Source organism: Pogonomyrmex barbatus, unplaced genomic scaffold (assembly GCF_055798465.1).
Source record: "Pogonomyrmex barbatus isolate J1 unplaced genomic scaffold, ASM5579846v1 scaffold18, whole genome shotgun sequence".
NCBI classification, from domain to species: Eukaryota; Metazoa; Arthropoda; class Insecta; order Hymenoptera; family Formicidae; genus Pogonomyrmex; species Pogonomyrmex barbatus.
Window position 1 is genome coordinate 5,395,827 of NW_028297114.1, and position 14,519 is coordinate 5,410,345.

Sequence of the window (14,519 nt, forward strand, 5' to 3'; positions counted from 1 at the left end):
CCATACGAAGCTCCCTTGCTTAAATAATCCTCGATTTAATACTAATTATCCGCGATTTATAGAACCGTTTGAAATTTTTACGTTCTTCAAATAAGAATAATGGGGTAGCCGGGGCATTTGTCGTAGCGTTTAAATGGGATACTCTCATATCACTCTCGCTTTCGATTTCGTTAAAGGCAAAAGTTGGAAAAACATCGAGAAAGTATACCTTCAAATTTCTCAACAATTTAATACTTTTTAAATAATCTTACAACTTTTTTTATACATTCGTCTTGCCGAAGATGTTTTTTTCGTAGAAATAAATTATGGATAAAATAACTTTCATCTTTTTTAAAGTTTTTCGATAGAAAGGATAAACATCAAGGAGGCTATTTTCTATCTGCAGTCAAGATAGAATCCGCGGGTCGAATATAGCATTTTCTACTCAGAGTGTACCGCTCCGACGGACTTAGATTTAGGGGCTGCTAGTTGGAGGCAGTTCGCGGGGGGTGGTGGCGAGCCCGGTGAGCCGAAGGGATAGAAGAGGGGCGAGGTATATAGGGGGTCGACGAGGAGGGAGGGAGGGTCGGGTTGGTTCACATTTACATAGCGGACCCGGCAGGACTAGATGACTAGGCGGTGGGATATTAAGAGGGAGAAAGGGGGTAGGTGGTGGCAATTCTGGCAACATGGCCGCGACCGAGCCGCGCGACGTACACCAAGGGAGCTCCTGGAAAAGGGGGAGAGGGTGGCTGAATTTCCTATGCCACCGCCACCTTCTCTCGCATCGACCACCCACCTTCGTCAGGCCACCCACCCTCACCTTCTTCTCCTCCTTGCCGGGATGGGTTACCCACTCCCTGAGTCTGCTTAGACGCGATTTCTCGGACCTAGCTTTATTCGATTATTAAGGACCGCTATTGGATTAAACGCGATTCCATTCCACGCGCGGTTCTGCGACTGATTTCAGCACCCGCCGTCGCCACCACCCACTTGACTCGCCTAACTTTCTCTCGCTCTTTTTCCGACTTCCTGTCTCCGTTCGTTCGTACTGCGCCGTTGATTGGTCTCGATGTCAGAGGGGGTAACTTTCCTCTACGGATACGGCATGCCACGTTTCAGCGTGGAATGGGGAAGAGGAGGTTAGCCAATTAGATCCGCGACCGCGTGAAATCGGGCGTACAGCGGCGAATTGCAGCGTGACAGAATTTCTCGGGATACGGACACGTTCGTTCATGAAACGAATCTTTCCTATTCCAGATATCTTCGCTCGTATCACTGATTTATGTATCACTTTTATTTGCGATTTAACGATTCATTAAATTTACGATTAAATCCGCGATATTAAATGTGTCACAAGAAGAACGGAAATCGACTTTTAAGAATTCTTCTTGCTATTGACACACATTCTAATACACGCAAGAGAAAAGAAGTTTTTTTTCTCGTTTTTTTACTATATCGCTTCTCATATATTATATATTATTTTCTTTTTTCCTTTAACATGTTGATTCTTTTCTGGACTAAAATCAATAATCGTGTTTTCATTTTATGTTTGCTTCTGTTTTCTATCATTCAAGACGTCTATATTATGCCATCGTAATCTGCGAGAAATCTTTCCGTACTGTGCATGAAACGTCATTCAACTTGTCGCGCAAGGATGGATCCGCGTTTTTTTTTCTCCGTATGTTCACCGCGCCGCAACATCCGGTATTTCTCCGCGCGAGCAAGGCGGACGTTAATCCCCGTCGTTGTAACTTTCAACGGCGGTAACTCATCCGATCAAAACCGTGAAACTTGGAGGCACGAGGCTTAGTCCTAATTTAAGGGTAGAAGTGAAAACCACCCCTGCCGGCGCTAATTTAAGGCCGGCACTGCCCGCTCATTTGTTTTAACCGCTCTCCCGCGGGAGAGTTGGGGGTGGAAAGAAAGAGAAAGAGAGGGCGCGCGGGCGATATACGCGGAAACGGGAAAGCGAGAGAGAAAGATGGAGGCTCAATAGCGAGAATCGGTGACGGAGGATACGGGGTGAACCGAGGAGGTGGACGAAACGCGGTTTAGTTTAGTTGCAATTCGCGCCGTAGCGCCGCGACCGGCTTTGAGTTTACTTTTGCATTTTCAAAATGCGCCGTGCGAACATCGGCAACCGATACTGTTTGATCATTAGATCAGCAGTTTTAGGATTAGCAATGCTCTTTTTTTTTTCAAAAACACCGTTTCGCCGCAATTCGCGCAAAGTGAACAAGGGTGGAGAGTCATTTTTGCGACGACATATTTATACTCAAAAAATGAATAAGTTAATTTATAAACAAATTTGGAGCAGCCGTTAATTTTTTACATCGCAAGCGAGGGCTTTGATTTTATCATAATCTGGAATATCTTCATTTGAACGATTTATGTTAAAAATATCTGTTCACGTTACGCAATGCAAACATTCGAAACGACGAAGCTCTATGTCGGAGTATATAAATAATAAAAAAAAGGCAAAAAAAGAAATATATACGATGCGACACGCGACGCAGCTTCCGAATTTAAGCTCTTTAGGCTGCTTCGAGGTTTATCGAATTCTTCGATCTTTTCTCTTTTTATTTCGCCGTTCCATCATCCCGCAACGCGTTCTTTTTTTCTCACTCGTCGAGATCACTTTAAAGCCGCTCTCGCCGGCGTCCCGGCAGCGTCCACTTTTCTTCCTTTTTCCTGCATCTGGCCTGCGCGCGGGAGCCTGCTCCTTTTTTATTCGAACGAATCGCTCAGAATCACCCCGACGTAACGGAATTAACTCGCGATTTACCGATTTATTAGCACGCCAGTCTTCCTTTCTTTTTAAGCGCTTTACTCGTGTATGCTATTTCCATCTTTTTTGTTTTAAAGATATGTCAATTAAAGATATCACGATCAAATCAAATCAGAAAAAAAGGAAGAATAAAGGAGAATGCTGTCATATTTTAACAAATAAATCAACAAATAAATAATATGTCGATTAAGAATTGCTATATTCGAGTTTACATATCGAATGTAATTAATGAATGAAGCTAATTAAAAAGAAATACTTATAAAAATACGTACGTATATTTAATATATAAAGATATCGTTATTCCATTTATTTCCAGACGATTACAAGGCGTAAAACAATTAAGGAAAGACGTGTAAAAAGATTTTAATTAACAGTAATTAAACTCTTTTTACATATATTTTCTTAATTGTTTTATAATTTTACAATTTACTTTTCTTAATTTATAAAAGAATTTTTTTCCCTTCATTTTATATTCTTACCAGATCATTTTATGATTAATTATAACAATATATTACATATTTTACAAGAATTAATTATTCAGCAAGATAACGATTAATAGATAATAGATAATACCTTATAATTCTAAATTCTTTTTCGATCCCGTTCTTACCGGTGCAAAGCTAATCCATCGTAATTCTCTCATAAACGTTCGCGCTCATCCCGTGAAATACATAAATCGGAGCGGAAGATTGTAACACCTCTTCTCTGTCTCTTGTTCATCATCGGTTGATCAGAAGAACTCTTTGTCCGCCGAACAGCCGGAGATAGAGTCCGTACTCTTTTCCAACGAATAAAACTCTTCGCGTCTCTTTGACAGCGCGACCGCGACGACACTGAGAGCTCAAAAGCTCCACCAGAGGTGATTTCGCGATCCTTGCAATCGCGTGAATCGCCGCCGGAATCTGAATATCAAAGGCACTACGCGGACAGACGTGAAACCTGAATAACGGCTGGGGGTCCTCCGGATCCAGGTGGGGTCCGCACCGGTTCGTCTGGTTCCTTCCAAAAAAACGGGATCGCCCCGTTTTGTTCATTGGGGGGCTGTCCAAGCTGTCGTTGTGACGCAGCATCCCCGCGAGATGCGGCAGCATCCCTCGCGGTCCAGCGTCGCGTCCTCGCGAGAAAACGAGTTCTTTCCCTAGGCGAGATACGACATCCCTTGCGTTTCTTTGTGGAGAAACGAGCCCGCGGTGGTCCACGATTGCAAAACTCGTTTCGCGATGGACGGTTGATTCGTTTATTCCAGACAGAAAGAAGTGATTTTCTAAAGGTCGCTAGTAGCTTGATAGCTAGTTTGGACGTTACATTTCTCACCGGACATACAACTCAACACTGCATCGATCCGATTTTAATTTTAATTTTATTTAATCTACTTACAATCTACCCTATGAATGTGTCTATGCTTATGAGAGAAATATTAACAAAAATGCTTAAATTTAATCCGAACGAAACATTTGATAATTCGCGCAGTATAAAAATATTATTCCAAAATTGTAGCCTGTAACAACACACATCCGAACGTTTCTCATTCATCACAATTTTCAGCGAAAATCTAATAACTCCATGGATAAATTTAATTTATATTTCATGGACATTAGCAAAAGTCGCAGATTTAACGTCATCAGAATGATACTGCGTGATTCGCGTTTACGAAAGAATACATAACAAATTCATCACAAACTGTACGCGTGAATCTTACATGGGGGTCCACAGGAGAGAAACTTGTTCCATTAAAAGCGACCTCTCTTTTCCCAACCGGTCCTGAAAACAAGATCATCTACGGAAGTTTTCAACCGTCTTCGAGAAGACGGTCTACAGAATCTCAGAGCCGTTGCGAAAATAATCATTCAAGTTTCTGTTGCGTTTTATTGCACACGCACACAAATTAGACGAGCATCACAATGACCTCTCGTTCAATAAGCTAACTTTATATTCCCGTGTTGCGGCGAAAATTGCGAATAAAGGTCTTTGAGCGATCGTGAGATGGCATTTATGCGTGATATCGAGATCGCGAATAAAGTGCATCTTGGATGTCGTAAACCCAAATCGGCGTACGCGAGCATCATTGCAAATGAAAGATGCATCTGGTCTTATCTGAGGCAATAAAAAGGAACGACTGGTCGGCCGCGTAGTTATTGGATAGCGAGAGGTCAACTCGCCGCAAATGGTTAATAAAGCTCAAAGAGAGTGTGAGACGCATGGGGGGGGGGGGGGGGCGGTTAAAGTTGGCGTTAATGACGCCCACATGCCCGCGCCTTCCCCGGAGATGTGAGTGCGGTAGAAAAATAAATTACGAGTATCCTCGCCAACTTCAAATCTTTAGTATCTCTTTTTCTCATCTTCCTCCATTCTTTCTTGATGTTTCCATGCCAGAAATGCTAGCGAATTTTTTGCTGTGTTGTAAAAGCTTTATTTACAGCAATCTTTATTTATTATTAGACATACCGACTTCTAGCATTAAGAAACGAATATCATGAAAAATTAAGATGATCCGAAAATCTAAGATCTAAAAAAAAAAGATAGCAGAACATGATATTATTTTTCTGCTTTTATATATTTATTTTTTTTTAAGGAAATCAAATATTTAACGATTCATATTGCAAAAATAAAATAGTAAATAGTAAATAGTTGCAGAAATAATATTTTATTAATAATTAACATATTTTATATGATATACACAGAATGGTGTGTAAATTCTTTTATTCCTCGATCTCGTTATTACACTCGATCTTTATGACAGTTGGCAGATCGAGCATGTGTCATGGTCTGGACATCAAAAAATTGTAAACTCGTCGATGTTGACGCAAAACGGAAGACGAAGATATTGCGGAAGGAATCAGTCGATTGGAAATTATTCGAACAAGTACGAGAGCCCATGGCTGGAAAGTTCGAAAATTGAAAATTTCTGTCAGGACGTTGTAATCGGCCGTTGCCTCGAATCGGATGAGGGTAACACTGATGGGTGGAGGCCGGGGTTGGTTGAGGGATGGCGAACTGTCGAGTCAACGGATGAACGCGCGAGCGAGTGAATAACGCGAATGAAACTTGAGTGATTTATGTTAATTCGTGTTAAATTACTCTGTTCGGCAAATATGGTCCGAGACATTTTTGTAAGTCGGCTGCTGATGCGAGAAAATCACGAGGGTAGATAAAAGATAGATTTATTTAGAATACATAAGATGTAATTTCCGAAAATTTATAATATAATTATAATCGTCTTGTTGTCAATATTAATAATTTACGGGCGGGGAAAGAAGGAGAAAAAAATAAGTCTGATCATAGCGCAAGGTATTCAACAATGTTATTTAAAAATTTTACGCACAAAATTGTAAAAACCACTCAGTAGCATATTTCCAAATATAAAATAGTATACCATATCCAGCCGTATTCCGTAATGCCTGAAATGTTCAAACCCGCCTCTCGCACATTTCCACTTTGCGAACGACATTCTGAAAAGCGAAAGTTTCGCATTGCTTGTTATTTTATGAACTTAGAATAATCACACAGAGCAAAAGAGGGGACGGGATGAAGGGACGTGTAGAAGTGGGTTTCCATAAATTTCGCGGCAATTTAAAATTATACCACTGGAACGAAAGAGTAAGAGAGGGGGAGGGGGGAGGGAGGGAAGGGGGGTACGAAGATATATCCTCAGTGTCGGACGCATTCCGGATTTCCTCTATTAATATCAAAGTTTGGCCGTCCAAGATTTTTTTCTCTCTTTTCAGTTATGCTGGCGACATTCGTCCTCATTATTCCGCGCGCTCCGAAATTTACTGGGCGGGACTGGGCTCTAAATTTGAGCATCACGCATTCCTTGAATTACGAGTCCTTATAACACTCGCACTTTGCATTTACGAGCGCATATAATTACAAGTTAAAGTAATGTGTGGGCGATATTCATCGTAAGTGTAACATTTCTTGAAATTATAGCACAACACCGTTGCAACTTTTATGGGTATGATTATTATTACAAGTAACATAGCCAGAAATATAGTAGAAACGTGTGCATACGAATATATATATATATACGAGTATATACGAGTAATGAGCGATTAGCAAATACGTGTAAATTATTTTACACAATAAATTATTTCTGAATATATTATATTATATGTATATTCTCCTTTGAAATACTTGTTGCACTTTTTAGTCACATCATACCTTTGTCCTCTGGCCGTAAACGATGGTTTACTAATTTGACCGTATGACAAAACAAATCAGACCGCTTGGAATCGATTACATATAAATTTCGCATATGTACGGCATACAAATGCTGCAGATGTAAATTTCGACGTTACGCGCGGTAAGTGCAGTCGCGGAATTAACATATCAAAAAATATTTTGCGCTCAAAACAAACAATGCGAACGTTGGCATCCGTTGAAATTTGTTCGCGCAACACCCTGAGTCTTGTTAAAATTAGTAGTGTGGGAACGTCTCGCGCGCGCGAGAAAAAAGGGAGTAGATTCCGCAAATATTTGCGCTTCTTCGTTTTAATTAAAATTCACGCGCGCGTAAATGTTCGCGACCTGCCGATTTATAATTAACTTCTCTGTTTAGTGACGCACGTAATCGGAATGTAATAAATGCAATATCACGGAGATTTCTTCGACGGTAGCGGCGCGTAAGGATTAAGTACTCCCGCGCTCTCGGTATCAGCCGCGGCTGATTCGATAGCCATCATCGGACCGACTGGGTTTAATAATTTCAAAGTAATTATCGCCGAGTAAAAATTAGTATAGACTGTCAAATTTTCCGCTCGCTCGTCTCGCGAGGCCGACGTCGAACGTACATAAATATCAAAATCGCGGTAGAGTATTCGCTTTGCCACCCTCCCGCCCGCCACGTCCCGCAACCACAAAGGGATATTATCGTAATGCGCATTATTAAAAGAAGCGCGGGAGGGGGAGGAGTACTGAAAACTATCGCGTAATGTAACGCCGATAAAACAACGGTACGAGTGCACAATAAACGTCCCCATGGCGGACTCGTGTTCACTTTGTATTTTGACGAGCGTACACGCGGTGTACCGACACGCGCACACGCGCGTGTACACACGCGGGAACGAGCGGCGGCGGACGAGCGAGCGAGCTAGCTAGCTAGCGTGCATACGAGAGCACGAGTAAGCGAGCTCGCGCGCTTTCGCCCTCTGTGCCATTCGTAACGTCGGCGTAACGGTGTAACGCTATGCGAAACAACGCGGCCCGGCGTATTCTGCCCGTCGTCGTGTTGTAACTGCGCGTTGTAACGGGCACCGCAATATGATGAACGATGAATAATAAACGGCGCTGCCGATGAACAACAAAACGGTGCGAAGTGTACCGCGAATAATAATTGGCAACCCTTTGGCTGTGTGTGCCCCAGCGACGACGAGCGCGATCGACGGTACCTCCGGAGGGAGGATGGCGCGGGCGGCGGGCGCGAAGGGTCGAACGCGGCCGGAACGCGGCGCGGCGGGGTAGTACGCGGCGGGGGCCGCGGCAAGAGCGTGAGACATTGATTGACGATTTTAGTGCGGGCCGGTTTTCTCCGTCGGGGATTTAGATCCCGTCCGAAATCGGACGCGTCCGGTAACGTATCTTCTTCTCCTCGGAATTAACGCCGCATGCCGCGCCGCGTTCAATCCGCGATCGAGCGCCGACCAGCAACGCTTGTTTTTATATATATCTACACATACCTATACAGTTTGCCAGAAACTGCACGTCAGATATATATATATGTGTGTGTGTGTGTGTGTGTGTGTGTGTGTGTGTGTGTGTGTGTGTGCGCGCGCGCGCGCGCGCGCGCGCGCGTGTGCATGTGTACAATATATACACAGTTTTTTGTAGTTTAACTCCGACAACGAAAAGAAATACTTCGACCGAAATGTATAGGATAAATCCAGATAATTGCCATGGTAGAATAAATAGAATAAATGGTACATATGCATCCTTTATTAATTCGAAAAATTAATATTTATTGCGAGATCGCTGAAAAGAGACGAGTGTTTTAACAGCTGTTTAACAGCTGGTTTTTAATAATCAAGGAATGATAATTATTAATCTCGTCATTGAAAAATATTGCGGTATCACATATTATCCCTCCTCCGCTATCAAAACAGCGCCAATTAATCATATATATAATTTGCTAGAGTGGAAAGATTCAAAAGGTGAGAAGTATTCATTGATTTCGCAGTTTCTCTCTCTCTCTCTCTCTCTCTCTCTCTCTCTCTCTCTCTTATCGAATTAATATCTATCGCATTCATTTAATATCCCGATGAAGAGGGCACGCCATAAACATGTATTATTTCTGTAGCCACTTCGCTGCGACGCGTATACAGCGGAAATTAACGAGAAAAACCTTGGCGCCCGACTATTCAAACTTTCGCGTATCGAAAAAAAGGAAGCGAACTCTTTCGTGTGTTTTTCGATTCTTTTGCTTCGTCAGAGCCCTACTCGCTGTGTCGTGAAACTTTTCCTTGCCCGACTGTCGAAGATGTCAGGTCTCGAGGATCGCGCGAAAGCAACGAAATGCCGGGATACGAAACGCGCGCGTGGAAACGAGAAGGTCGGAACAGCAGAATACGATGCGGTGAAAGAAAGACGGACGAATAGCGGAATAGACACGTAAAGCGGAGAGAGAAAGCGAGAGAGACAGAGGTAACACACGGTCGGCGAACCAATCGCATGCTGCGCCTGACAACCAGGCGACTACTATACCGCACCATTGCGACCATTTGAGTTTCCTACCACGGTCTCTGTCTCCGTCCCTCTTTTCATCCACCCTCTCTCGCTCTCCGGCACCACTATCGTGCTTCTATCTATCTATATATTCCGTTCTCGCTCGAGCTTTTCGCTTCCCTCTTCGTCCCTTCCGCGCGCTTCCTCCCTGTACTGCTGCCGCCACCCCCTCGCGCGCGCCCACCACCCCTTTCTCGCTCGCTCGTACGCTTCTCGTTCCTATATCCTATCTTTCTGTCTCTCGTATCCTCTGTTCGCCTTTCCCGTTCTTCGTTTCGCCCGTGTGCCGCCCCGTTCACCGTCTCGCTCGCGCCTCCATCGAACCGGCGAAGCACCGGCCGATTTTGCATTTAAATTTGGTAAATTTGCCGGAGTTGGCAAATGAGCTGCGGGCATGGTGTCTAATACTCGCGCACGAGCACGGCCGCCGATACACTGCGTCTAATGCCTCTGGAGAGGGATACGCGCGTACAGTCCTTTACGAAAATCCTTTTGCTGAGGATTGCAAAACGCAAACTTTCAAAATTTGTTACATCGTAAACGTATATATATCGTCGACATCTCGGAAATAGTAAAATATACGGTCCTATTATGTCCTATATAATTAAAACGCGATCCTACGAGATCCTACGTCTTCGAGACAACTGTCTACGGAGATTTGAAGATAGATAAAAAAATATTCCAATAATTATTCTACGTCTCGATGTTATTTCCATCGATTAACGTGTATTGTAATACTGTGACATAAGTAGAAAGAAGTAAGTAGAGCAGATGCATCAAAGTAGATTCTCCTTGAATGCCACGTTCAGCTGCTTTGTTGATGCCGGCATTGATGACGTATGTAATGATGCGACAGAATTAACGTTCGGATTAATTAAAACTCGCGTGCCTGCGAGTCTATATGTCGGATATTTATATATCGTGTCTAGCGTGTAAATCTTCAATCTGGCAGTTCGGTGCAACCCGCAAAGTTGCATTGAAATAATAACAAAACGCAGATCGGTCGAGAAAATACTCGTCGGGAATTGCACGCGTTAACAAGTCGCTTTCATAAAATATCACCGAATAAAAAGTTGCACGGGTGCGCGCGCGAACGTGGCGTGGCGGGACCAGCGAAAACAGTTTCATTCATGGGTTCGGCGCATTTTTTTGCTCTGCTTGCGCGCAATAAATCAATCGACGATAAGCTGATAAATTCTGTACACGCGCATCGGCCGACGGTGCCGGCGGCGCAAGTTTTCACCCGGGACTGTACGCACCTACACGTGGGAAATAGTGCATAGGAAATGCAAACGTGTAGCGGAGAACTTCGGACAGCAACCCTCTAATTTTAGCCTGCAGAGGGCAGCACCCCGTCATGCCTGTACGTGTCTGTCCGTGTTGTAAAGTTGCGTTCCATCCCCATCGTACAGTCCTCTTTCCAAATTCAACCGGAACAACGCCCGAAAACCGGAAACGTCGTTTCACGACCGCGGACGAAACGACGTTTCGCCAGCGTGCCCCTATTGAGATCGTCTGTCCTCTGGAGTGAGATGATTGCCAAGAAAATCAGGCTTCATTAGGGAGTGAAGGGGAGGGGGGGGTAGTATGCGCTATCTGAAACAAAAAATCATCAGATTATCAGAAAGTGTGGATGCGATTGGTGAAAATATCGAATGATCGCGGAACGATACTCGAAACGTCTTTCTTTTTAAGATGTTCCTTGATCATTTAACTTGGATATTTAATTGTTTTACGTGCGTCCACATTACGGTCGGAGTCGCGCCGCGCATAAAATATTTTTTGAAAAAGCGGATGATACGTACTACGCAGGAAGGCTCGTAGCCGGAGAAAAAATGCGCCACGGTATTAAAATTTCACTATCGTATTACCCGCTATGCGCTCGCCGACGTCACGAAACGTTGCATTAATCCACGGACGTCTGTCCAACGTTTCAATGAGAGCGAAGAAAAGGGAGCGCTAAATTGGGATACACGGACGCACGGATAGGGGGGGTATAAAGAGCGAGGAGAAACGAGGGCGGGAGGGCGGAGACGAGGCAAAGAGAAGCCGTTATAAAAAGACCGTCTAGATTCGCTTTAGCGAGTTTTCCAGGTAACTTTCTATCGTTGCCTGGCGGTACAACGCTAATTAGTTCTGCGCGCGTAACGCATAAAAATAGAGACAAATTCGGAAAACGCGGTTTCGATAAGAGTCTGATGTGTAATATTGGTAACTCTTTAGTTGTCTTAAATATTTCTCAAAAACAGATACCGTTAATTTCAAAAGTGATAACGATCTCGAATTTCTTTTCAAGAGTTCTTTCGAAGATTTCGCCGAAATTTAATTATTATAGAATTCTACGCGTAGTAGTTCATCTTTCGCGACACAGATCTAATCCCGACCGTTAAGTTTCTTAAATACTCGTAAGATATGAGCCGAACCGTAATGGCCATTAGATCGGAAACCAGAAACCAGAGGGATGAACGCGGCGCCGAGGGCGTCCCCGCGGCGATCTCGTGCTCTTGTTTCTAGGAGAAGGTATCATCATTTTTGCCGTTCCGCCGAGTCTCGAACAGCGACGCGGCACGTAACGTAACGCGACGTAACGTAATACGGAGAAATAATAGGTTGATGAGGGGTGGAGTTGGGGGGGTGGTGGTGGCCGCGCGGGAGAGAACGAAAGGACGGGGATGAGGGCGCGCGAGTGAGGCGCCTACGGGGAGACAAGAGGGGTTTCGGTGAAGGCAGAACGGGGGCCTGGGGGTGCCGGCGTCCTGTTCATTATGCAACGACGCGACTGCACGTCCCCCCGCGCGCGCGCGCGCGCGCGCGCCACTCTCTTCCACTCCACTTCATCCCCCCGGCGACGCCCCCCCTCGCTTCCCTCCATCCTCGCGTCCCACCCTCCGGAACAACGAGCCACGGTTCTCCGGTGCAGCCGGAGAACGGGCGCAAAGTACAATCGGGAGGCCCCGCGGTTAATGAGTCGGCCGAACAAAGCGAAAAACCGTCCATTAAATAATGCGCAATGCAACGTCGGCGCAGCCGCGAGACGCGAAATGCACGGAAAAGGGAGATGCTTTTTTCGAAATTTCGAGAGCCGCGTGTGTCGCGCGAGCCTCTCTCGCGCGCTTTCCGCGTCTCCGTTTCTCTCCCAGAAGCTTTCTTTGTGACGACAGATTTTTCCCTCCCGTCCGAGTAAATCCGAAGGATGAGGACGGGAGCGGAAACTCTCCCGTGAAGAAAGGATTTCCGCGCACGCGGAAATCTCGAAAAATTGATCGCCGGAGACAATCGTCCGCGATCGTTGGATGCCCGATCGATACCCGGCCGACACCAAAGTACGACGATCGGGGGCGTATGACAGTCGCATTATAATACCGCTTTTAATCTTCGGCATTTTTAATGCTCCACCGCCGCGGACCATTTATCCCGGCGAACGGTGCAATCGCGATCGCAAGAGACAGGACATATAATTAAATGCGAAAGTTTGTTAGAACTACGCGCGGCGTTGTTACTCACTTGTCCCGTTCCCTGATAATTACTACGATGCATTTATTCGCGTTCTCTCTGCAACCAGGCTTGCTGGCTTGGTTATGCTTTTGTAAACCCTTTGAGTGGTTTCTCCGAGGAACAGTGGCTCTGTATGTTCCGTCGCATTGTTGCCCTTTTAAGCTCTAAGGATTTCTAATGCGTTGCACGACGCGGTGCTCAGCTAGTACGTCGAAATGCCATATATCCAAGTAATTGCTCGTGATTAAATGGCATTATTAGAATAATTGATGACGCAATTGCGTGCACAGTATGCATGTAGAGAGTCACAATAGCGTAACATAAGATAGCGATGTAGCCTTCTTATCGAACAATTTTATGCTTCTTTCTTTACATTCCTTCCATGATCTTATTTATACCGATATATTTTTAGTCCGTCATTTATTTCATCCTTTTTCTTAAAAATCAATTAAAAAACTGATCGAGTAGTAAATGTAATGTATTCCTTCGTTTTTATTAAAATATTCTTTTTTTCGTAATTTTAAATAATAATATTTAAATAATTAAATGTTAACGTCACGAATGAGTTACGCGAGTGCAACTGTCGGTCTTTATAAAAAATCCCAATAGCAGTTTAACTGTTTAAGCGTAGAAAAGATTTAAAAGCATTTATAATTCGCTCAGTACTTGATAGGTGGTGTATTTTATCTGTAAATATACGCGTCTTAAAAATCGATTAAGTATAAAACGCTGTCAAGTACAGTTGCAATATAAATAAGGAATAGCCTTTGAGTTGAGCTACGTTACAATTCCACAACATGGACAAACCCTCACGCGCCATAGGGCTGACGCACCCTTCTAGACGCGCGGACGTGATCTAAACTTTCATCTGTATTTTCATCTAAACTTTCATCTAACCTCCCCTATGCGTCTAATCGCACCACCCCACCATGTCCTACGAAAGGGCTAGGAAAGGAGTGGGGCTCGTCGAAGTATGGTGGGGGGATTCAACACTGACGCATTTGCAAAGGGATAAGTGTATGTACAGGGGATATATAGTGGGGGTAACGACCCTTAATAAAACATAGGTCTCGAAGGTAACGCAGCCGTTCGTAAAAGAATATTAAAGAAGATCGTCCTGGAGATGTCTTGTGAATCTATTTTATAATTTCTTTCCTCGATTTGTTACAAAAATCTCGCTCGTTTTAGCGAATCTTTATTTTTCGCTTTAAGTTTCTTAAGCAATCGATATAATCGTTCTCAGATGTCTCAAATTTCTAGTAAATAAAGCTAATTATATAATTTATGTAATGTTATCAAAAACATTATGTGAAATATATCTTAACTGCATTTATTACTAATTAATATTAAAGAAATAAATTATTGACGAAAACAATCTTAATTTTAATAGTTTATCATTCCTTAAATATTGATAATAGAATCTTTCCCCCCCCCCCTTTTTCTCTCTCCCTCGCAATATTTGATCAATCTCAATCTGATACATCGATAAGATATGACGAGATTAACTGTCACTTCCAGCGCGACATCGGATTAGCAT

At 43.8% G+C, this 14,519-nt stretch overlaps 2 long non-coding RNA genes across 3 annotated transcripts in view; one reads left to right on the forward strand and one right to left on the reverse strand.

Annotated features, from left to right (window-relative positions):
- Positions 1-14,519, forward strand: part of LOC105431750 (uncharacterized) — a 164,076-nt gene that overhangs the window by 78,516 nt on the left and 71,041 nt on the right. The window lies entirely within an intron of this gene.
- LOC148937006 (uncharacterized) overlaps positions 8,708-14,519 on the reverse strand; it is a 49,204-nt gene continuing 43,392 nt past the window's right edge. Inside the window, exon 2 of the long non-coding RNA XR_016138862.1 lies at positions 8,708-11,083. This is a non-coding gene — a long non-coding RNA (uncharacterized LOC148937006). The remainder of the gene's footprint in view (positions 11,084-14,519) is intronic.